A 25457-nucleotide genomic window follows, 5' to 3' on the forward strand; every position below is an offset into this window, starting at 1 on the left:
CTGGGGGTGTATCGGCGTATAACACGCACATAGACTTTAGGCTAAAAATTTTAGCCTAAAAAAGTGCGTGTTATACGCCGATAAATACGTTATAGTGTATTTTCTTTCCCTTAAAGGGGTATTCCGACCCTAGCATCTTATCCCCTCTCCAAAGGCTGCAGCGCCCAGCTATCATTACTGCACAGAGCAAACTCGCTCTGTGCGTAATGACTGCCGATACAGGGGCCGGAGCATCGTGACATCATGGCTCCGCCCCCGTGACGTCACGGCCTGCCCCCCAAAATACAAGTCTATGGGAGGGGGCATGATGGCCGCCATGCCCCCTCCCATAGACTTGTTCTGCGGGGGCGGGCCGTGACGTCACGAGGGGGCAGAGCCGTGACGTCACGATGCTCCGGTCCCTGTATCGCCGTGTCATTACGCACAGAGTGAGTTTGCTCTGTGCAGTAATAATAGCGGGGCGCTGCAGCGGAGATCCGAGGGGTCCCCAGTGGTGGGACCCCCGCGATCTGACATCTTATCCCCTATCCTTTGGATAGGGGCAGAGTACCCCTTTAAACTTTATTTAATGTCTTTTTTATTCAGAACTTTCAGATTTTGCTGTGGATCCTCTACACCTGAACAGTTGGTTTTGTTGCAGAGTTTGAATTCCATTACTTAAAAGGGTATTCAAGGATTTTTCTTTTATTTGACTATGCTACAGGGGCTGTAAAGTTAGTGTAGTTCATAATATAGTGTCTGTACCTCTGCGTGAAGGTGGTCTCGCAATTCTTCTGTGTTTTTCCCCCAATTTATATTTTTAACAGCAGACAAAATTACTCAGGTCTCGGGTTTTCCCAGGATGCAGTGCAATTTTCCCAGGTTGCAATGACATCACTAGTCAGGTGTGCAAAGGGAGCTGGGTGGGAGAAAAATAATTTTGCAACAGCTGTAGGTACCCTGGATAGAAAACGCTGGTCTTTTGATCGGAATACAACTCATTTGTGTTTTAATGGGTACCTTACCCATTGAAACATAAATGATGTGAGGAAGGAAGGAAAGTCACCTCACACTTACAAACATGGAACTATGGGATGTGTAGTTTGAACAACTCCAGCAGGAAATACCCAGTTCAAAAAAAAGATAGCCACAGCATTATGGTAATCTCACAATATAGCCATTTAGCCCCAAGCACAGATCCTTCTTAAGCATGTCTTTTGTCTAGCGGGTAGATATTAAAATCACCTAATGGTGGATAACCCCTTTAAAGGAAACTAAATCTGTAACAAATCTGAAACAGTTTGGCACAATAAATTAAAATGATGCAGATTTTTATCCCGTAAGGACTCAGGGTTTTTCCACTTAAATTTTTCCACTTACCTTTAAAAAAATCAAAATTCTTTCAATTTTGCACCTAAAAATCCATATGATGGCTTATTTTTTTTGTGCCATCAATTCTACTTTGCAATGACATCAGTCATTTTAACCAACAATCTATGGCGAACAGAAAAAACGCTATTTTGTATATTTTGGGGGCTTCTGTTTCTACGCAGTACATTTTTCAGTAATGAACTTAACCTTAAAGGGGTAGGGGATAAGATGTTAGATCGCCGGGGTCCCGCTGCTGGGGACCCCGGGGATCGCCGCTGCGGCACCCCGCTATCATTGCTGCGCAGAGCGAGATCGCTCTGTGCGTAATGACGGGCGATACAGGGGCCGGAGCAGCGTGACGTCATGGCTCCGCCCCTCATGACATCACGGCCCGTCCCCTTAATGCAAGTCTATGGCAGGGGGCGTGACGACCACCACGCCCCCTTCCATAGACTTGTATTGACGGGGCGGGCCGTGACTTCACGAGGGGCGGAGCCGTGATGTAACGATGCTCCGGCCCCTGTATTGCCCGTCATTACGTGCAGAGCGATCTCGCTCTGTGCAGTAATGATAGCGGGGTGCTGCAGCAGCGATCCCCGGGGTCCCCAGCAGCGGGACCCCGGCGATCTGACATCTTAACCCCTATCCTTTGGATAGGGGATAAGATGTCTAGGGGCGGAGTACCCCTTTAACAGTGTTGGAAGGGCAAGAAACATTTTGCATCAATATCTCATAATTTTTTTCCATAAACATTTATCATCTATCTATAGGTTCAGTGATGATTGTATGATTGCTAGAACATTCAAAGACCATTAACAAAGTACTTGGCTTTTTTAATCAGCCATATGGACTTTGAATGTAGCAGCAGCACACATTTTACCTTCCCCTGTGGTCGTGTGATGGGGAGGAAAGAGAAACTTGCGCCCCCATTCTAGTAATCAGTGGGGCTCCCATTGATGGGACCATTAGAGATTATACATCTGTTACCTATTTTATGGATAGGAGATGAATTTTTTTTGGAAAACTCTTTTAAGATGTTTAGTAGGTTTATTCATTGTTAATTTCATCTTTATTTACAAGAGCAGGGCCCCCTTCTAACCATTAAAAGGGTTATCCAGGATCATAAATGTATCACTGTTTTCTTCTAAGGCGGCACCCAGGTCGCTACCCCTGATATGACTCATCCACACAGGTCGCTGAGGTGTTACGTGGCACAGGTATGATGAGGCAAACTCCTAGTCTGGACAGGCAAGAGGTCAGGGCAGGCGGCACAGGAGCATGGTCAGGAACAAAGCTGGCGGCACAGGAGCAAGGTGAGGTCACAAAGCAAGAGGTCTGGAACACTGTAGACAACACACAACTGAATCGCTTTCTCTAGGGCTAGTGAGCACAAAGATCTGGCAAGGACAGGAAGGAAGTGTGAGAATAAATAGAGACAGGACCAGACAAGCACCAATCAATGGTGCACTGGCACTTTAAATCTGAGGAATCTGGCGCGTGCGCACCCTAGGAGGTGGGGGCGCACGCACTGACACCAGGGAACAGTGGAGGGGACAGAGATGCGGAGAGGAGAGTGAGAGCCCGGCGGGCGCTTCCCGTAATGTGAACGGCAGCACAAGCAGCACTAGAAGATGGAGCCGGAGTGTGCTGGAAACCAGCACGTCTGGCTGCAGCGCTACTTGTGACAGATAATTCCTTTACAATGGTAAAACTCATCAAACTGGTAAAATGGTAAAAGTCATCAAAGGTCAGACAAACCCAGCGGTTTCAGTGAAACCATCCAACCTAATGTACAATATGCGCAATTGTATGGTGAATTTGTCAAAAATAGCTGTCAGCCATGCAAAAATATAACCTTAGCTAATAAGGAAGAAGCACTTTACGTGCGAAACGGACGTTGTTCGTGCAGTGGTGGTTTAGAGCACCTGCATCACGCTGTTTGTAACCCACTGAGCTGTTGAATAAAGAAGTTTGCTTTGAATATTTGGTGAGCTGCCACTTTCCTTTCTGCTCTTTGGACATGATTTTCAATTGCCTTCGTCTTTTGGGAGCGTTGTACATCAGACAGAGAGGAGGATCTAGGAGTAATTTACACATCCCTTACAAGACAATAGTGCCAGCTGATCTCTCTATGTGATATATATATATATATATATATATAAACAAGAGAGAGATAGAGGTTGTTCTGATCGCAGTTCAATTTAACCCCTTCATGACTGCGCAATGTACATATAAGACAGCAGTTGGGAAGCCACTGAACCCACTCCATACACAGCAGGTGCTGGCTGCTACCTGCAGTTGAAACCCGCCATTAATGACTGACCTCAGCACTCAGACTGATGTTGGTAATTTATGCCCCTAAATGCCACCACCAATAGCAATCACAGCATTTAGGAGGTTATCTAAGAGGTGCCCATTCTGTCAGATGTCTGGATGATACCCCTGCAATGCAACTACTACTGACTGGTCACTGTAGCAGGATCCTGACTTGAGCCAGCTCCATATCCGGACACCCTCAGCTGATTTTAGTAGCTGTACAGCAAATGGCGTAAATGTAAAAAAAAAGAAAGAAAAAGAAAATTAGAATTGCGCTTTTTATTTTTACATCATATCCCCAAAAAATAATTTTATAAGCAATTAAAAAGTCCAATCAATACCATAATGCAACGGATAAAAGTAAAAAATGACGGCACAAAAAATGAGCCCCCCTCATACAGCCCGGTATATGAAAAAATAAAAAAAAAAGTTATAGGGGTCAGAAAATGGCAATTAAAATTTTTTTTTTTAAAGTTTCAAATTTTTTTAATTAGTAAAATATGATGGAAACTTTATACAAATGTGGTATTGGTGTAATCGTGCCAACCTAAAGTATCAAGACAACATGGTAGTTTGACCACATGGTGAACAGCCAATAATAAAAAGAAAAAATAGCATATTTTTTTTTCAATCTCACCTAACAAATTATTATTTTTCGGTTTCCAAGTATTTGTAATGGAAAAATTAAGGAAATCATTGCAAAGTCCATTTGGTCTCGCACAAAAAACAAGCCATCATATAGGTGTGTAGAGTTTTGGCTATTAAAGGTGTTTTTTTTCCTCCTCTCCCCATAAAGGGGTACTCCGCTGCTCAGCGTTTGGAACAAACTGTTCTGAATGCTGGAGCTGGCGCCGGGAGCTTGTGACATCATAGCCCCCTCATGATGTCACGCCCTGCCCCCTCAATTCAAGTTTATGGGAGGGGCGTGAAAGCCATCACGCCCCCTCTGTAGACTTGCATTGAGGGGGCGGGACGGGATGTCATGCAGAGGCGGGGCTGTAATGTCACGAGCTCCCAGCGCCGGCTCCAGCGTTCGGAACAGTTTGTTCCAAACACTGAGCAGCGGAGTACCCCCTTAAAGGGGCGAGGAGGAAAAAAACAAAACTTGCCAGGGTTCTTGAGGGGTTGCAAGGGAGTCTAAGCCACTGTATAAACCACAGTTTGCATGCACTGTATACTCCTGCAGCCTGAGAACTACTTTTAGGTGCAACAAGATATGTTTGCATACTATATGGGGGCAAAGTATATATAATGGCATATATGGGGGCATAGCATATATGGTGGCCAACAGTACTAGATTGAACTGTATTAACTGTAAAGAGGTAAAAAAACTTTTTAAAAATTTAAATCAACCCACCCCTTTTCCCAATTTGTTGATGAAAAATCTAAATTCAGAAATATAGAATACACACACACATATATATATATATATATATATATATATATATATATTTATATATACCAAATGCCAGAAATACAGATTTTTGGTCACATTACATCGCAGGAAAAATAAAGCAGTAGTAACCAATACCAATAAAAACTGGGGTGCTAGCACTTCTTCCAGGGTTTGAACAAAGTGCCGTATTCTAGATACTCCCATGCTTTCTTCACCTTTATCCTATTCTGTATTGTGCAGAATAAAAAGTAGCCTACCAGCGCTGAGTGAGTGCTGCACTTTTCTTCCTCCCTATACGGTATTGGATGTCTTGAACTTCTTTAGTGCACAAGTACTGCCCACAGATTTGAATGAAACACTGTGTCCTGGCTGTAATCCAATGACAAGCAGTGTCAGTACTCCATATTCTCTTGATATATTGCATCATTGTAATCGTACTGACCAAGAGATTAAAGATAACATATCAGTTTTACTGTAAAGTGCACTGCGTAAAAACAACAACCCCCCCAAAAAAGTAGAATAGCTTTTTTTTTTTACCCCCTATTAAAAAAAATGAATTAAAAATTTAAAAAATACATGTGAGTTTAAAGGAGCAACATATGCTTGAAACAATCTTATTTTCCACAATTTTGAAAGGGTGCCAATAATATTGTCCAGCCCGTTTTTGGAGTTTAGTGTGACATTATATCCCCCAAAAAAATGTTCCTCCCTTTTTTGGTTTAGTTCCAATACACACAAAGGGAATAAACATGTGTACAGCAAAACGTGTTACTGCAATCCTTTTCTGTGAGAAATACTTAATTTTCTTGAAAAATTTTCTTGAAAAATTACGGCCATGACTGTATGTAATACACAAATACAGAAACAAATGACCAAATAACATACAGGTTACAAAAAGTGCAATAAGACAGTTCAAGAAACTAAATGGACAAACACAAGAAAGTACTCACATATATATATATATATATATATATATATATATATATATATATATATTGATGAATAAAAGTTCTTTTGAGAGATCTTTGATGATATAGTCTCATGTATTCAAAGTATCCCCAAGATGTATTGAAGAAGTTCCCTCAGCATCTATATTATATAGCTGGACAAACCCCCTATACCCCCCCGCCTCCAACATCTCACAAAGACCACCTATTTGAGAAGACCATTATCCCTTATTCAGACCAGATTTCATACAATTTATTTAGTATACCATACATTATGCATAGTGGCCATTTCCTTTTAGGAGACCACATCCTTAAAAGCCCATTTTCATTGTAATTTTTGATGGTCTTCTTAAAGAAATTTGAATATAATATGAGTGGGAAATTCTAAAAAAAAAAAAAATAATAATAATAATAATAAATTGAAGAGATAGGCTTAAACAATAATTTAATGTATATAACTCTTCAACTCTGTTTTTCACAAAGATAGGTCTCCTTTATGCCTTATAAATACTGAACCTTTATCAGCTCAGTCTAAATACTTACATACAGTGCTGTGAAACGATCTTCTCCTTGCTGTTTTTAAGTGATTATTACATTTATTATGGTTAAAAAAAACTCTTTGTACTTGCCCTCCCCCTTTTTAAATGATAAGTTAACTGTGGTCATTCACATTGTTTGGAAAGCTCCAAGTTCCATTTTACTAGCCACATACAAGCCTTATTACTATTACCCAAATAGAGCCTATCTGATAACGTAAAGTAGGCTAAATGATTGTTACGCCGAGCGCTCCGGGTCCCTGCTCCTCCCCAGAGCGCTCGCGGCGTTCTCCTCTCTGCAGTGCCCGGGTCAGACCCGCTATGCGGTCTCGCCTGACCCATGAAGAGAGGTCTCGTCGCAGAGATAAAAATGTATGCCTGTACTGCACTAGTACCGGACATTTCCTAGTGGACTGCCCTATTCGTCCCCCGCGTCTGGGAAACGCACGCACGCACCCTGTTCACGTGGGGGTGGCGTTCCTTGGTGTGAATTCTTCTTCTCCACGTCTCACTGTGCCCATATGGATTTCTCCTTCTGCCAACTCCTCCTTCTCAGCTGTGGCCTTTTTGGACTCTGGTTCTGCAGGAAATTTTATTTTGGCATATTTTGTTAATAGGTTCAGCATCCCAGTAACCTGTCTCGTCAAGCCGCTCTACATTTCTTCTGTCAACGGAGAAAAATTGGACTGCACTGTGCGTTACCGCACAGAACCCCTGCTTATGAGCATTGGACTGCATCACGAGAAAATTGAATTTTTTGTTCTGCCCAACTGCACCTCTGAAGTCCTCCTCGGTCTGCCATGGCTCCAACGTCATTCTCCCACCCTTGACTGGACCACCGGGGAGATAAAAAATTGGGGTCCTTCTTGTCACAAACGATGCCTCACATCTGCTCCCATTTGTCTAACTTCTGAGGTTCCACCCTTACCGGTCCCTCCCAAGGCTTATCAGGATTTTTCTGATTTTTTTGGCAAAAAGCAAACAGAGATCTTGCCTCCTCATAGCCCCCTTCCTGGTAACACTCTGCCCTGTGGCAAGCTTCACCCTCTGCCCCCCCTCCCCATTCCCACTTCTTCTGGAGTTCCTGCCCTAGATGAAGTAACCCAGGACTTCTCCGTTATCTGGAAGGAGACTCAAGAGTCGCTCCCAATGGCCTCGTCTCGTATGAAGGGACAAGCAGATAAAAAGAGGGGGAGACCTAAGGGGAGGGGGTACTGTTACGCCGAGCGCTCCGGGTCCCTGCTCCTCCCCGGAGTGCTCACGGCGTTCTCCTCTATGCAGCGCCCCGGTCAGACCCGCTGACCGGGAGCGCTGCACTGACACAGCCGGCGGGGATGCGATCCACATAGCGGGACGCGCCCGCTCGTGGGTCGCATCCCAATCTACTTACCTGTCCCATTTCCCGGCTGTCACGTCCTGGCGCGCGCGGCTCCGCTCTCTAGGGCGCGTGCGCCAGCTCTCTAAGATTTAAAGGGCCAGTGCACCACTAATTGGTGCCTGGCCCAATCAGTGTATTAGCTCCCATCTGCTCCATGCCTATAAAACCTCACTTCCCCTTCCCAGCATTGCCGGATCTTGTTGCCTCAGTGCCAGTGAAAGCATTTTCTGTGTTTGCCTTACCAGTGTTAACAGACCTTCTGCCCTTGCCCTTGACTACGTACCTTGCTTCCTGCCCTGACCTTCTGCTACGTCTGACCTCGCCTCTGTCTAGTCCTCCTGTCCCACGCCACTCTCAGCAGTCAGTGAGGTTGAGCCGTTACCGGTGGACACGATCTGGTTGCTACCGCCGCAGCAGGACCATCCCGCTTTGCAGCGGGCTCTGGTGAATACCAGTAGCAACTTAGAACCGGTCCACCGGTACGGTCCACGCCAATCCCTCTCTGACACAGAGGATCTACCTGCCGAATCCTAACAATGATATCATGATGTGATTCAAAGAAATTCAGGAACAGATGAAAAACTAAATAACTGGAATCCTTCAGTTTGGAAAGGGTTTCAAAGCCATTATTATGTTTAGGACTCCAGCCAACCACAATGTGAAAGCCATTATCCATAAATGGAGAAAATTTTGAACAGTGGTGAGCCTTCTAAGAAGTGGTCAGCCTACCAAATATACCCCGAGAGCGAAGTGAAGACTCATCCTGGAGGACACAAAAAAAAAACACAACATGTAAAGAACTGCAGGCCTCACTTGCCCTAGTTAAGGTTAGTCTTCATGGCTCAATCATAAAAATGGCATCCATTGCAGAGTTCAAAGGCTATAACCACTGCTGTCCTAAAATAACATAAAGGCTAGTCTCACTTTTACAAAAAATAACTGACAAGACAAAAGTTTTACTTTTTGGAAGGTGTATGTTCAGGACTCAAGTTCTGCAGGAACGCATGGGAACTGAGTTCCTGCACTTTTCCCACAGCAAGAACACTGTTCCCATTTGCAGGAGTCCTGCAGGACCAGTCCTTGAGTGGAAATCTTGGGTGAGTTTCCATACTTTTTTTCCCAAGACTTGACCCCTGTGTATGTCTCATCACATCTAGTGTAAAAGTAACACAGCATTATAAAAAAATAATGTAGTACCAACAGTCAGATATGGTGGTGGTAGTGTGATGGTCTGGGGCTGCTTGTTTGAAAAACCCTTCAATGTGATTGAATTAAAACAATTCTACGAAGAAGAGTGGGGTACAATTCCCCACAGTGATGTGAAAGACTGAAAGACTTATTGGCAGTTGTTGCAAATGCTTGTTTGCAGTTGTTGCAGAGGGTGGCACAACCAGTTTTTAAGTAAAGGGGGAGGGGCAATTGCTTTTTTACATAGGGCCACGATGGTTCCAATAGTTTTTTCCCATAATAAATAAAAATAGCTCAATACATCATTTTGTGTTTAGTTGGGTTATATTTGCATAATATTAAAATGTGTTTGCTTATCTAAAATTAACAAAAAAGAAACCAGAAAGGGGCAAATACTTTTTTTTCACAGCACTGTATATTCATGTATACCCTATTTAAGCCACGCAATGTTATGAACAAACAGTTTACAAGGCTGGCAAAGACAAGTTCAACGTTCCACTGGGCTTTTTACCTTTTTTTTTGGCTCAGTAGTGTTTTTCTTATCATTACAAAAGTGGATCTGTTTGCCAGTATGAAAGGAGATAAATGATTGTGAAATCTCAGTCTATGGAATTTTACTGCACTTTATTCAGGTGTCATATATTTATTTGCCAGACTTTAAAGGGTTGCAACAACGCGAAAGCCAAATAACACATATGTACAGTTCAGTGATACTTTGTTTTACTTAATGATGAAAACATGTTGACTTGGTATTTAACCCCTTAATAGTAGTTCACATGTACAATCCTAAAGTTCCTGATAGTATTGTTACTGCTTTTCTGACTCGATACTGTGAGAAGGTGATTTTTGTTTGAAGAATGAAGAACAAACACGGATACTTAAATGGTAAACGCAAATACATGGTGAAATTGTAAAGAAGGTTTTTCTAGTGTTCCTCCAGTTTTTTCTATTGGTGGAGAAAGAGGCTTCTGTTTCTTTGAAGTACTGTAAAAAATGTAACCGCTATGGCCATTTGCAAGATAATAGCGAGATTTCTGTAGAAACTGCAATTTTTTGGGGTATAAAAGCAATGAATGTGAGATGAAGAAAAAATTTGATTTGAGGCAAGTGTAATTGTGCCAAAAACCAGATTATGAAGAATTTTAAGCTGATGTTTTTATCTTGTGTTTTTAAGCAGCATACTTTTAATGATTTACTTACCTGGCGGGATTGGACAAAAGGAGAGATTGGGAGTTTTTTTTAGACATCTTGGTTTTTAAAAAAGCGCAGGAGAAGAAGAAGGAAGCAGTTTTAATGTCTAGATTGGAGACTCTCTATGGGGGACATTTATAAAACCTTGCTTTAGTCCTCTTGTTTTTAGTTTATTTTTTTTCGACTGCCGTTTTGCTTACGTGCGACAAATTTATTATTATGTTGCACTGACTTAATAAATTTGTCGCGCGTAAGCAAAATCTTGAAATCTGCCACAGGTAAGCAAAAGTAGGTGAGGTATTTTAGTAAGGCTAGATTTCCACTGAGATTTTTTCCCACCAGCAAAAACACCAGGAAAGACTGCCAGGAAAACTGCCACAAATTTTCCTTGCATTTTGGCAGTTTTTCTGGCGTTTTTCCGTTTTTCCTGGTGTGTGGAAATAGCCACTTTTGTCCATTGTGGCAGTTTTCTCACTGTCTTCAGGTACCACTCTGTGGGTCGGATGCTGAGCGCCCGGTCCACAGAGTTTAAGGAGATGAGGAGGGATGTACAGCATTACTATTCACCCCCCCGGCAGTATAGTATACAGGGGGCATAGTGTACCCTGTATAGCCCCTTTGGGCAGTATACAGTATATACAGCTATCTATGGATAGCTGTATATAGTGTATACAGAAAAGGAGATCCCCTTACCTCCCTCGTTCCTGAGCCCACCGGGTGCGCGTAGCTCTGCCCGCTAGTGATGACGTCATTAGGGGCGGAAGCTACAACGGGATCCAGGCTGCTAAGTCTGAAGCTCTGTTAACATTGTCCGTTTTGGATAATGTGAACAGACCCTTCTCCCAGTGTCTTCCCAGACAGGGAGACTCCAGCTGTTGCTAAACTACAACTCCCAGCATGCCCAGACAGCCAAAGGCTGTCTGGGCATGCTGGGAGTTGTAGTTTTGCACCAATTGGATGCTCCCTGTTTAGGCAGACATTACATTATGGGCGCTCTCCGCTGCGGAGAGCGCAAAAAATGTCCTAACCCATTTTTTTGTGTTTTTTTTCTTCTCATTTCAGATCCGTGTATGCGTGGATTACTGCGGATTCGATGGATTACGACGGATGAACTGGATTTTTTAAATTTTAATAAAATGGTTAACTAGGGCTGTGGGGGAGTGTTTTTGTAAATAAAATAATTTTTCCAATGTGTTGTGTTTTTTTTTTTATTGAATTTTCAGGCTTAGTAATGGAGGCTGTCTAATAGATGGAATCCATTACTATGCCAGGGCTTAGCGTTAGCCCCAAAAACAGCTAGCGCTAACCCCCAATTATTACCCCGGTACCCACCGCCACAGGGGTGCCGGGAAGAGCCGGTGCCAACAGGCCTGGAGTGTCAAAAATGGTGCTCCTGGGCCTAGGCGGTAACAGGCTGGTGTTATTTAGGCTGGGGAGGGCCAGTAACAATGGTCCTCGCCCACCCTGGTAACGTCAGGCTGTTGCTGCTTGGTTGGTATTTGGCTGAGAATGAAAATATGGGGAACCCTATGCGTTTTTATAAATTTTTATTTTTTTTATTTATGAAGAAAAAAAACACATAGGGTTCCCTGTATATTCAGTATCAGCCAGATACCAACAAAGCAGCAACAGCCTGATGTTACCAGGGTGGGCGAGGACCATTGTTACTGGCCCTCCCAAGCCTAAATAATGCCAGCCTGTTACCGACTAGGCGCGCCATTTGCTCCAGGCCTGTTGGTACCGGCTCTTCCCAGCACCCCTGTGGCGGTGGGTACAGGGGAAATAATTGGGGGTTATTGCTAGCTGTTTTTGGGACTAATGCTAAGCCCTGGCATAGTAATGGATTCCGTCTATTAGACAGCCTCCATTACTAAGTCTGAAAATTCAATAAAAAAAAAAAAAACACAACACATTGGAAAAATTATTTTATTTAAAAAAACACTCCCCCACAGCCCTCGTTAACCATTTTACTAAAATAAAAAAAATCCAGTTCATCCATCGTAATCCATAGAATCCGCAGTAATCCTCTGCATACACGGATCTGAAATGAGAAGAAAAAAAAAACACAAAAAAAATGGGTTAGGACATTTTTTGCGCTCTCCGCCCATAATGCAGGGAGCATCCAATTGGTGCAAAACTACAACTCCCAGCATGCCCAAACAGCCTTTGGCTGTCTGGACATGCTGGGGGTTTTAGTTTAGCAACAGCTGGAGTCTCCCTGTCTGGGAAGACACTGGCAGAAGGGTCTGTTCCCATTATCAAAAACGGACAATGTTAACAGAGCTTAAGACTTACCAGCCTGGATCCCGTTGTAGCTCCGCCCCTAATGACATCACCACTAGGGGCGGAGCTACACGGGGACTGGACAGAGGTAAGGGGACTTCTTCATCTTCTGTATACACTATATACAGCTATCTATAGATAGCTGTATATATTGTATACTGCCCAAAGGGTTAACCTACACTGTTCAGCAGTGTAAGTTAACTCTTTCCTTGCCGGGCTGGCTTAGCGCACAGCTCAACAAGGGGTTAAGTGAGCCAGCAATGTGTATACTGTATACACATTGCAGGCTCACTGTAAGTTCTTGCTGGGCAGTAGATATACGATGTATATATACGGCTCGGCATCAGCTGTTCTCCCAGCTCTGTAGCACTGAGAACAGCTGATCCCGACATTCACATCATGAGGATCGCAGCGGGTGTCAGGAGGAGTGACATCCACTGTGATCTGGCCCTTACTGCAGGTACTACTACTCCCAATATGGAGCACACTCTGCTCCATGCTGGGAGTTGTAGTACATGCATTAATAGACCGATCACAGCGAGTGTCACTCTGTGATTCTCCTGTATAATGTATAGATGCGCGGCCGCCCGCATCTATACATTATACAGGAGGATCGCAACGGGCGATCTGTCTATTAGTACAGGAACTACTACTCCCATCATGGAACATTGTGTTCCATGCTGGTAGTAGTAGTACTACCTAAAAAAAAAAAATTTGAAAATGTGAAAAACACACACACTACATTTTTATTATTGTCGGCTACATTTTTAGTGCTTTACCCGCCCACATAAATTGATCCCTGTTTAAAAATGAATAAAAATGTTGTTATAAAAAAGAAAAATTTCATTAGATACTATTTTTTCCATCACTACTGTATCTTTTTTATTATTATTTTTAAATGGTACACTAAGAAATTTTTATAAAAAAGGTATCTCACTTTTTTGGATCGCTAAAGTCCAAAAAAGATTAAAAACCTAAGCCAGGATTTTCCTGGAGTAAATGTAAGCAAACTTTTACTTTATTGCGACTTTTTTGCAACATTCGCATTTTATAAATCTCTAACTACCGTAAGCTGATTTGTGAAAGTTGCTTACAAAAGCTGAAATCATTATTTTTGCTTTTCTCTGAAGAAGGATTGTCGCAAAGAAAAATGTGTAGTCGAAACTGCGACTTTTTAGCAACAAACATAAGAAAAAGAAATGGGTAAACACTTTTATGAATGTCCCCCTATAAGTTTAAAGGTGTTGGACTTGATGTGGTGGATGAGACTGGTAAAGTGAAAGAAGAGATCAAGAAAGTGAGGGAAAGGTATTGTTTATCGGGCAAAGGTGCAATTCTTGGAAGAGAATGAAAATTGCACTAGGTTCTTTTAAAAAAATGTTTAAAGGCTAAAAGTTTTTTTTTTAAGGCTGTAGAGAAATGTTCCCCTGCTCTGAGAGCTGCAGGGAGGGAGGCTGTAGAGAAATGTTCCCGTGATCTGAGAGCTGCAGGGAGGGAGGCTGTAGAGAATTGTTCTCCTGATCTGAGAGCTGCAGGGAGAGAGGCTGTAGAGAAATGTTCCCCTGCTCTGAGAGCTGCAGGGAGGGAGGCTGTAGAGAAATGTTCCCCTGCTCTGAGAGCTGCAGGGAGGAAGGCTGTAGACAGGGCCGGATCATCATTGGCGCTCATGGAGCGCCTGCTCCAGGCCTTGGGCCCGCAGGGGGCCCACGTCACATTCGGGACGGCGGTTACCTCTTTGTGGCGGCCCCCGCATTAACTTTAAAAACGCAGGAGTGGCGCAGGGAAGTAGCGCACGCAGTGACTTCACTGACGTCCCTGCGTGCTCCCATATGAAAAAAGCAGAGCGGTGCATCGAGGAGGACGCGCGTGCATGGTAAGTGACCAGCGGCACGTCATCTTCAGTGTTCTGACCTCCACTCCTTCGCTCCCGGGACCTACTGCTATGGCCATAGCAGTAGATTGCGACCTCGGAGCGGTGGTCGGAGCACTGAAGTGGCATGTGATGTGACTGCCTTATACACCAACATTCAGCACAATATCGGGATAGACTGTGTCAAGAATTTCCTGATGAAGGACAAGAATATTGCAGAGCCACAAAGAGACTTTCTGATAAAGGGCCTTAAATTTATACTGGAAAACAACTACTTCATTTTCCATAAAAAATATTTATCATCAGCAAAAAGGGACAGCGATGGGGTCCAGAGTGGCCCCATCGTATGCAAATCTCTTTATGGGGATCTTTGAACAAGAACATATTGAAAATGATCCTGACTTCTCTGCGCACATTGTCCTCTACCGTCGATATATTGACGACTTGTTTTTCCTTTGGAAAGGAACAAAGGAGTCCATAATACAATTCAGTGAGACGATTAACATGAACAGTTGGGGCATTAAATTCACCTTGGAAATGAGTCAAGAATCTGTTAACTTCCTTGATCTTAATATTGCACACGATGGTTTTAAGTTTGCCACATCCACCTATTTTAAAGTAGTAGACGTCAATAGCTACTTGGAATATAACAGTGCCCATTACAAACCTTGGTTAAAGAATGTTCCCTACAGGCAATACAAACGGGTACGGAAAAATTGCACGAACAACAGCGCTTTTAAAGCCCAAGCCGGAATCCTTGCCAATAGGTTTCGGGAAAAGAAGTACCCAGAAGCAATCATTGAGGACGCCTACAAAAAAGCCAACACAAAAACTCAACAGGAATGCTTACATCCGGACACCACCAAAGCCAAGACCCTACCAGATACAAAAACAAATAATACTCACAATATAATAATAATAATTATTTATTTATATAGCGCCTACAGATTCTGTAATGAATTTCATTACCACCTTCTGCGATCATGCAAAAGAAATCAAACAAATTCTGTGTAAGCACTGGCATATCCTACAAAGTGATGACCTTCTAAAAGAAGACTTACCTACTCTACCAAAAGTCACCTATCGCCGGGCCCCTTCTCTAAAAAACATCTTGGCCCCTAGTATCATAAAGCAACATAAAACCCAAAATAAAAATTGTGGCTTACCGACTGGTTCATATAAGTGCAAAAATACCCGATGCCTAAAAAAATAAAAAATGGTGTGAAGGAATTTCACTCTAATAGCACCGGTGAGAGTTTCCAGATGAAATTTAGACTTACCTGTCAGTCATCTTACGTTATTTGTCTTTTGGAGTGCATCTTCGGACTCCAATATATTGGACGCACGATACAGCCACTGCGAAATCGCTTAAATAAACACTGACAAAACATAAGAAACAAATTTCTCTTACACGGTGTTTCGAGGCATTGTACTAACAGTCATCCGGAAGAAGCCAGGTGTTGGCGAAACGTTGGGTAGCGGCGACTCATATCCTCTCTGGTCCACTTCGTAATACTATTTCCTATAATCTGTATAGAGTTGGATGTCTCTTATTTAGCCCCTATGGGGGTTTCTTTCTTAGGACCGAACTTGCGGCAACATACTTATGTATTGTTTACCAATATGTTTACCTTCAACCTGTTACAATATATGTGGGTATGAGTCTCCATTTCTTCGGCTCTCTGCCAGTTGTTTCCAGTTTGTGCTTTTATAGCTTTTAGTGTATTTTTATCACATGTTTGTGTTTTTCATGTGTTCAATAAAATTTGTAATTATCCCTTATCACGCTGTTGTGCATGTTGTTTTGTTGTATTGAGATAGCATGGGATTCACGCCTAGTGGGACACTTTTGTGATTCTAGTTTCACCTAAAGGCCTTAATGAGATGGTTGAAACTGTCCTATAGGGATCACCATAGATGATATCATAACATCACTTCTATAATTCTTATATACTGGTATTATACATCCTTTTTACATATATATTTTAATATATATTTTTTACATACATATATATCAGGTCTTTGTATTTTGTTAGGTCATCCACCCCTGTATGTTCTATTAGCAACATGTGTACATGTGTGTATATATATATATATATATATATATATATATATATATATACATATATATATATGTGTATAAGTGCATGTGTATATGTGTATATTTTAGGATTATGTAATATGCTTGTTTTTATTTATATGTTGTTTATATATTTCCTGTACATCAGTCGGTCCTGAACCGAGCAATTTTTATACAGTCCTATGCATTTTATGTCACGATTGTATCCTCACCTCCCTGTGGTTTTTGGTATATTTGCCATATGCGCTTTTTACTCTGGCTGTACAAGTTTTTGTCTAGTCATATAATACTACCACTTATCTAACATCTATATGCCCCAGTATCTATAATTGTTAACCTGCATATATATCTAAATCTACCCTCCCTTATGGCCATCCTACTTGATGTATCTCCCCTTTTGCAGCGCTGGAGGCACACCTTATGATGCCCACTTAAGCGCTTCACCTTTCCAGCCCTGCACAGATAATGCGCATGATCCATGCTCCTCCACCTCCATCCCGAGTCATCTGCGCATGATCTGTGCGCACTGTGTTCAGTTCAGCCCCTGTTATACATTGCGCTCAGTAGTTAAACACTGCCGACAGCACTTACTTTGGATGCGCCGATCGCATCAGCACTCCCTTCTGTCCTATGCAAGCGATAGCCGTACCCTGTGTCATGTGCCCATCTGACAAGCGGGTACAGTCCCGCTGTCAGTATCGCACACTACAAATAGAATTATGGTTTCAATTTGCCTCGCTCTGATTTTCATTTTTACTGCGGTGGATGCGCATCTGACAAGCGGGCATGATCACAGTCCTGTAAACAGTGTGATGCTTACAACTAGCCTCGCTTTGACCATCATTCACAAAGCACAGCTTTGTTTACATGCAGCTCGGATTAAGACACTATAGCTACTGTGCTGTCATTATATTTTAACTATTTTGTGTGGAAGTATCATTGTATGTAACATAAATACAAGTCTCAACGATTTATTTTAATTATGCTTCACAGTACTTTTTTTATGTGTTATGTAATGTGCTGACCTTTTGACCCGTTAGTGATTACCTTATGATCATATAAGCAATGCTTTTGTTTGACATCACTATGCCTGATGAAGAGTCCTGCTCGGACTCGAAACTTGTTGTTGCACCAATAAAGTGACTGTTCCTGCATCCATTCTGCATGGTCTGGACTGTCATTCTTCCTTGAGGAGAAGCGCCTGGCAGAGTCCTATTTTCCGGATGCCTATCCAATTGATGTTTGTTCAACTCTGAAGTGACCCAGAGCCACTTGAGAAGGACGCCTCAGCCAGCTGACCTTAGTCTCCATTGTGATATTAGTGCCACTCACGGTGTTGCGACCGCAGCGCAACTTTTTCCGGTAAGCAGATTTTAACCCAAACGGTGGCTCTTGCTTACCTAATACCTCTACACTAGGAGCGCACCTCTGTTTTCTTTCTCTAATTCCTATAAAAGGCACCTTGCCAAGAAGTAGATCTAGGTGCACAACATTGTCTAGAGCGTCCAGTCAAACAAATCTAACTTCGGTTAGTGCCGATGCAGCAAGATTTAAACGTACTAGTTCTAGACATTCGAGTACCACCAGCTTGTCATCCGCTAGCGCCATAGCAACTAAGGCCAGAGCAAAAGCAGAGGCAGCCTGTGCAATGGCTTCTTATGCAAAGCAGGAAGCTAAATTGATGAAAGAAAAAGCAAAAGGTGAATCTGAAGCACTTAGAAGATAAGCAGAAGTGCAAGAAACTTTAAACTTACTCCAGCAGCAGAAAAACGCTGCAGTAGCCTTAGCCAAGGCAGAAGTTCTCACAAGGACAGCGGAAGCTCAGCTCGTTGGCATAGAAACCCGGGTGTCACCCCTCAGCGTAATCCAACGCACCCGTGAGTACGTACAGTCACAAGCAGCCATGTACACTGACCAGCAGTACAATGACACACCAAGGCCATCATTAACTCCACCAGCAATAAGCAACTTTGATACTATGCAACAATGCAAGACTGAATCAGAACCTCAGGGTGGGAAGTCAAGTGGTCACATGCTCAGAGACCAATCTGCCAACCTGACAAGAGTGCAAACGGATGCTGATGTACTCCCTCCTCAAGCAAATACAAGTCTGGATTGTAGCAGAAAGACTTACAACAGAGGAGAACAACCAGCTAACCAAAGCGGACTTAGTCAAGTGCCTCATCAGCCTTACCAGCCGCAGCAATACCCTGAGTTTACTCCCAGGAAGTATTCACCAGACGCAGCAAGAGCTATAGAAGTAGCAAGATTCCTGATGCGCCGTGAGATAGTGAGCGCTGGTCTCGTGAAATTCGACGACCGTCCAGAAAACTACTGGGCCTGGAAGTCATCTTTCCTAAGCAGTACCCAAGACTTAGATCTGACAGACAGAGAAAAGCTTGATCTGCTCGTCAAATGGCTAGGACCAGAGTCCACTGAGCAAGCCCAAAGAATCAGATCAGTACATGTTCATGACGCAGCAGCAGGACTTGCAATGGTGTGGAGGAGACTAGAACACTGCTATGGGTCACGTGAAGTGATTGAAGATGCTCTTCTGAAGAGAATAGGAAACTATCCAAGAATGACAAACAAAGACAATCAAAAGCTGAGAGGGTTTGGAGACCTACTCTTAGAAATAGAAGCCGCTAAGTCTAGTGGATACCTGCCAGGTCTCTCATATTTAGATACAGCACGTGGAGTTGATCCCATAATCGAGAAACTTCCTTTCAACTTGCAAAAAAGGTGGGTCACTCAAGCATCAAGATACAAGAAAGATCATAGAGTCGCATTCCCACCGTTCGCCTTCTTTGCTGAATTCATCGTAGACCAAGCTGAAACACGCAATGATCCAAGCTTTGCTTTCTTGAACAAGAGAACTGCAAGCTCCCCAAAGGTAGAGCAAAAACATCCAACGCCTTACAAAGAACGCAGAGCAACAGTTTCTGTACGGAAGACAGAAGTCCAGCCTGAGTCTGCAGTCAATCAGGAAGACAACGCAAATAAGAAAGTTGAGGAGCCAGACAAAATATGTCTCATGCACAACAAGCCTCATCCACTAAGAAAGTGTCGCAGTTTCAGAAGTAAGACATTACTCAAAGCTTACCACAAAGACAATCTCATTTGTTTCAGATGTTGCGCTTCAATTCAGCATCTTGCAAAAAACTGTACAAAAACCATACAATGCACAGAGTGCAACAGTGACTAACACCTGACAGCAGTGCACCCAGGACCACCACCATGGAAACAAGAAGTTCCAGCAACTCAAGAAGATCATGGTGGGGAGCAAGGCGAGAATACAACACCAGCAGTAACCTCAAAGTGCACTGAGATCTGTACAGAGCAGGGCCGCCCCAGATCATGCTCCAAGATATGCTTAGTCAAGGTGTATCCTGCAGGTTTCAGAGAAAACGCAATCAAGATGTACACAGTCTTGGATGAACAGAGTAACAGATCTCTGGCAAAAACAGAGTTCTTTGACCTCTTCGGTGACAAAGGAGTCCAACTCCATACACCCTGAAGACTTGTTCTGGAGTTGTAAAGACAACAGGGAGAAGAGCAAACAACTACATCATCGAGTCATTAGATGGAAAGACAAAGGTGACTCTTCCTACCCTCATAGAATGTGATGAGATACCAGACGACAGGTCAGAGATCCCCACACCTGAAGTTGCTCATCATCACCCCCATCTGGTGCGAATAGCAGACCAGATACCAGCAATAGATCCAGATGCTGCAATCATCCATCTACTTGGGAGAGATATCCTCAGAGTGCACAAAGTCAGAGAACAGTACAATGGGCCACACAATGCACCATTTGCACAACGCCTTGATCTCGGATGGGTCATCGTTGGAGAAGTATGTCTAGACGAACTACACAAACCAGAAAAGGTAAATGTCTACAGAAGACATCTGTTACAGAATGGTAGTACATCTTTTCTTTGCCCATGTACCAACAGTCTACACATTAAAGAGAGACTTGTTAACCCAACACATCATCAGAGTATTCAGAGGTGCATGGAAGACTTAGCCTCAACTGAAGATACAGGTGAACTGGGCTGTAAGGTGTTTGAAAGAACACGAGATGACGACAAGCCAGCACCCTCGGTGGAAGATACTCTCTTCCTTGAGATCATGGACAGAGAAGTCTTCAGAGACAAATCAGGCAGCTGGGTAGCCCCTCTACCCTTCCGGTCACTCTACCCTTCCGGTCACCACGCCATTGCCTTCCTGACAACAAGGTACAAGCAGAGAAACGCTTCACCTCGTTGCAGCACATGCTACAAACAAAGCCAAATATGAAGAAACACTTCCAAGCCTTCATGCAGAAGATCTTTGACAACAATCAAGCTGAAAGGGCACCACCACTACAAGAGAACCAAGAACACTGGTACTTACCAATATTTGGGGTGTACCACCCTCAGAAACCAGGTCAAATACGTGTAGTATTTGACTCTAGTGTGAAGCACAAATGCATCTCACTAAATGATGTCCTTCTCAGCGGACCTGACCTGAACAACACACTCCTTGGTGTACTCATCAGCTTCAGAAAAGAACTCGTAGCAGTGACGGCAGACATACAACAGATGTTCTACTGTTTCCTTGTGATCACAGAGACTACTTAAGGTTTCTGTGGTATGCAGACAATGACTTCAACAAAGAAATCACAGAGTACAGGATGAAGGTACATGTGTTTGGAAACAGCCCTTCTCCAGCTGTAGCTATCTACAACCTGAGACGAGCAGCACAGCAAGGGGAAATACATGGTCAATTAGCCAAACAGTTCGTCATGAAGAACTTCTATGTAGATGATGGACTTGCTTCTTTCTCCAGCAACAAAGAAGCTATCAACGTCCTGAAAAGTACAAGAGAAATGTTGGCAGAATCCAACATAAGACTGAACAAGGTAGCTTCCAACAGCAACAGAGTCATGAAAGCATTTCCAATGGAAGACGTGCTAGACCTTAAAGACTTGGATCTAGGAACAGAATCACCACCCTTGCAAAGAAGTCTTTGGATTAGTTGGGACCTGAAGACTGACAGTTTCACCTTCAGGGTCTCCAGAGAAAAGAAGCCATTCACAAAAAGAGGTGTCCTATCTACAGTCAACAGTCTTTACAACCCCCTGGGGTTTGTAGCACCCATCATCATGCAAGGTAAAGCTCTTTTGAGAAAGATCACTACTGAGCAAGAACAAAGTGACTGGGACGTACCTCTACCTGAAGAAAAGGAAATGCAGTGGAAGTTGTGGAAAGACTCATTGTTAGAGCTTGAACAACTCAACATCCCTAGACCATATGCAGCTGTTTCCTTGTCTGCTGCAAAGAGAAGAGAAATATGCATATTCTCTGATGCTTCCACTATGGCTATTGCATCTGTTGCCTACCTTAAGGTAATAGACACTGAGGGACAAAACCATGTCGGGTTCATCATGGGAAAATCTAAACTGGCTCCTAGACCCGCTCACACTGTCCCATGTCTAGAACTTTGTGCTGCTGTCTTAGCTGTAGAGATGGCAGACATGATTACAACAGAACTGGACATTTAGATCCATGCAGTGAACTTTTATACAGACAGCAAGATTGTGTTAGGATATATTCACAACGCTTCAAGAAGATTTTATACATATGTGGCCAACAGAGTGACACGGATCAGAAAGTCTACATGTCCAGAACAGTGGCATCACATCAGCACTGAGAAGAACCCAGCTGATCATGGGACAAGACTGGTGCCAGCTGCTGCACTCAAGCAAACTAACTGGTTCATGGGTCCATCCTTTCTTGGTAAACCAGAAACCAAAGAATCTACTCAGTTAGAGACCTTTCAGCTCGTAGAACCAGATCAAGACAAAGACGTAAGACCTCAAGTTCCAGTTTGTAGGACTTTAGTTACAAGAGAGTCTGGGCGCCCATAGATTTGAAAGGTTTTCCAGCTGGAAGTCGCTGACCCGTGCAATCGGAAAACTTATCTGTCTAGCCAGATCCTCCTGCAGTGCTACCAATACTGATCAGCATAGCAATGACCATCTTGAACAAGCCAAGGTCACGATCATCAGATGCATCCAGCAGAAAGTCTTTAACCCCTTAAGGACCAGGCCATTTTATACCTTAAGGACCGGAGCGTTTTTTTCAATTCTGACCACTGTCACTTTAAACATTAATAACTCTGGGATGCTTTTAGTTATCATTCTGATTCCGAGATTGTTTTTTCGTGACATATTCTACTTTAAAGGACAACTGTAGTGGTCAAAAATCCCTGCCCAAATGTTCCCCAAACAAAAGTTATACAATTTAGTCAATTAGTTCTATTTACCTATATGAAGCCGTTTCTGAGATATTAGAGTTGCCAGCATAGCCCAGTAGTCCTGCGTCCGTCCCCTATTCATTACATTGCAGCCGCCATCTTGGGGACGGAGATCTCTTCCTCCCAGCAGTGTTTGTGCTCCCCCTAGCCTCTGTCAGGTCCTCCCTGCTTATGCATATGCATGAGCGGGTGCTTTCTGAGGCAGACATAGGCTCATCCTCAGAAACGCCCCTATCTGTAAGATTCAAGCAGGGGGAGAATGAGGACGTCCACAGCTCCTCCCCCCTCCCCTGCTCTGTCTACATAGGACCTCACTTATCACGGGGAGGTTTCAAGTTTTCATGGGGGAAAACACAGAGCAAACCACAGAGCAGGGAGGGGGGAGGGGAGGACGTGTGTGTGAAGGAGACATATTACACTGCACGGGCTGGTGGTGTATAGACTACAGGGAATAAATATCATACTGGAGATGATTCTGTGTGTGAGGGGGGGGGGAGGGGGACTACTGAATGACACATGCTGGGAGTTGTAGTCCCTGTTATGTGTGTGTGTATGCCAGTGTTTCCCAACCAGGGAATGCTGGGAGTAGTAGTTTTGCAACATCTGGAGGCACCCTGGTTGGGAAACACTGGTGTATGAACTACAACTCCCAGGAGATTACAGAGATACAATAGAGATGTTGGTGAACTACAACCCCCAGGAGACTACAGAGATAAAATAGAGGTGTTGGTGAACTACAACTCCCAGGAGACTACAGAGATACAATACAGGTGTTGGTGAACTACAACTCCCAGCCAGGAGACTATAGAGATACAATATAGGTGTTGGTGAACTACAACTCCCAGGAGACTACAGAGATACAATAGAGGTGTTGGTGAACTACAACTCCCAGGAGACTACAGAGATACAATATAGGTGTTGATGAACTACAACTCCCAGGAGACTACAGAGATACAATAGAGGTGTTGGTGAACTACAACTCCCAGGAGACTACAGAGATACAATATAGGTGTTGATGAACTACAACTCCCAGGAGACTACAGAGATACAATATAGGTGTTGGTGAACTACAACCCCCAGGAGACTACAGAGATACAATAGAGGTGTTGGTGAACTACAACTCCCAGGAGACTACAGAGATACAATATAGGTGTTGGTGAACTACAACCCCCAGGAGTCTCCTGATACAATAGAGGTGTTGGTGAACTACAACTCCCAGGAGACTACAGAGATACAATAGAGGTGTTGGTGAACTACAACTCCCAGGAGTCTCCTGATACAGTAGAGGTGTTGGTGAACTACAACTCCTTTATACACTCAAACAGCAGAAAGCTGACACGGCATGCTTGGATGTATAGTCTTACAACAGCTGGAGTCACCTCTGCAACTCCAAGCATGCACATACATCAGAAAGCTGACAGGGCATGCTGGGATTTGTAGTCTTGCAACAGCTGGAGGCACCACTGGAATTCCCAGCATGCCCGAACAGCATATAAAATAACTGGGCATGCTTGGAGTTGTAGTTGTGAAAAAGATGGAGGGACCCCTATCAGGACAGTTTTATAGACAAACAATTATGTTTTTTACCATTTTTCCTTTCACTATCCACTCTCCAGTGCCCACACTACAGTGAGCACGGAGGCAGCTGCTTCATCACTGGACAGGAGCAGCATGGGGAGGGGGAGATGAGCAGAAGGGGAGGGTGTATGCATAGGGAAGGGAGATGTGGGCGTTACAATATAATAATTTGCTCGGGGGGATAGAACAGGGGGAGGGCAGCAGCTTACAGGAAGTAAGCACAAGGCATGATGGGAGATGTAGTTTTATTTTCACTTCTCCTCCGTAATTCGTGTGCTGATAACGGGAGAACGACTGGGCCAATTTTGATGGGGGAGACATCGTTGGAAAGGTCTTTCAAAGACCTATTAAATGAGGTAAAAAAAAGTTTTTTTGCCCAGCACTGCAGATGTCCTTTAACTTAGTGGTAAAATTTTATAGTAACTTGCATCCTTTCTTGGTGAAAAATCCCAAAATTTGATGAAAAAAATGAAAATTTAGCATTTTTCTAACTTTGAAGCTCTCTGCTTGTAAGGAAAATGGATATTCAAAATATATGTTTTTTGGGTTCACATATACAATATGTCTACTTTATGTTTGCATCATAAAATTTATGAGTTTTTACATTTGGAAGACACCATAGGGCTTCAAAGTTCAGCAGCAATTTTGAAATTTTTCACTAAATTTTCAAACTCACTATTTTTCAGGGACCAGTTCAGTTTTGAAGTGGATTTGAAGGGTCTTCATATTAGAAATACCCCATAAAAGACCCCATTATAAAAACTACAACCCCTAAAGTATTCAAAAAAACATTCAGTAAGTGTATTAACCCTTTAGGTGTTTCACAGGAATAGCAGCAAAGTGAAGGAGAAAATTCAAAATCTTCATTTTTTACACTCGCATGTTCTTGTAGACCCAATTTTTGAATTTTTGCAAGGGATGAAAAGGAGAAAATTTTTACTTGTATTTGAAACCCAATTTCTCTCGAGTAAGCACATACCTCATATGTCTATGTTAATTGTTCGGCGGGCGCAGTAGAGGGCTCAGAAGGGAAGGAGCGACAAA

This window comes from Hyla sarda, chromosome 1 (assembly GCF_029499605.1).
Source record: "Hyla sarda isolate aHylSar1 chromosome 1, aHylSar1.hap1, whole genome shotgun sequence".
Lineage (NCBI taxonomy): Eukaryota > Metazoa > Chordata > Amphibia > Anura > Hylidae > Hyla > Hyla sarda.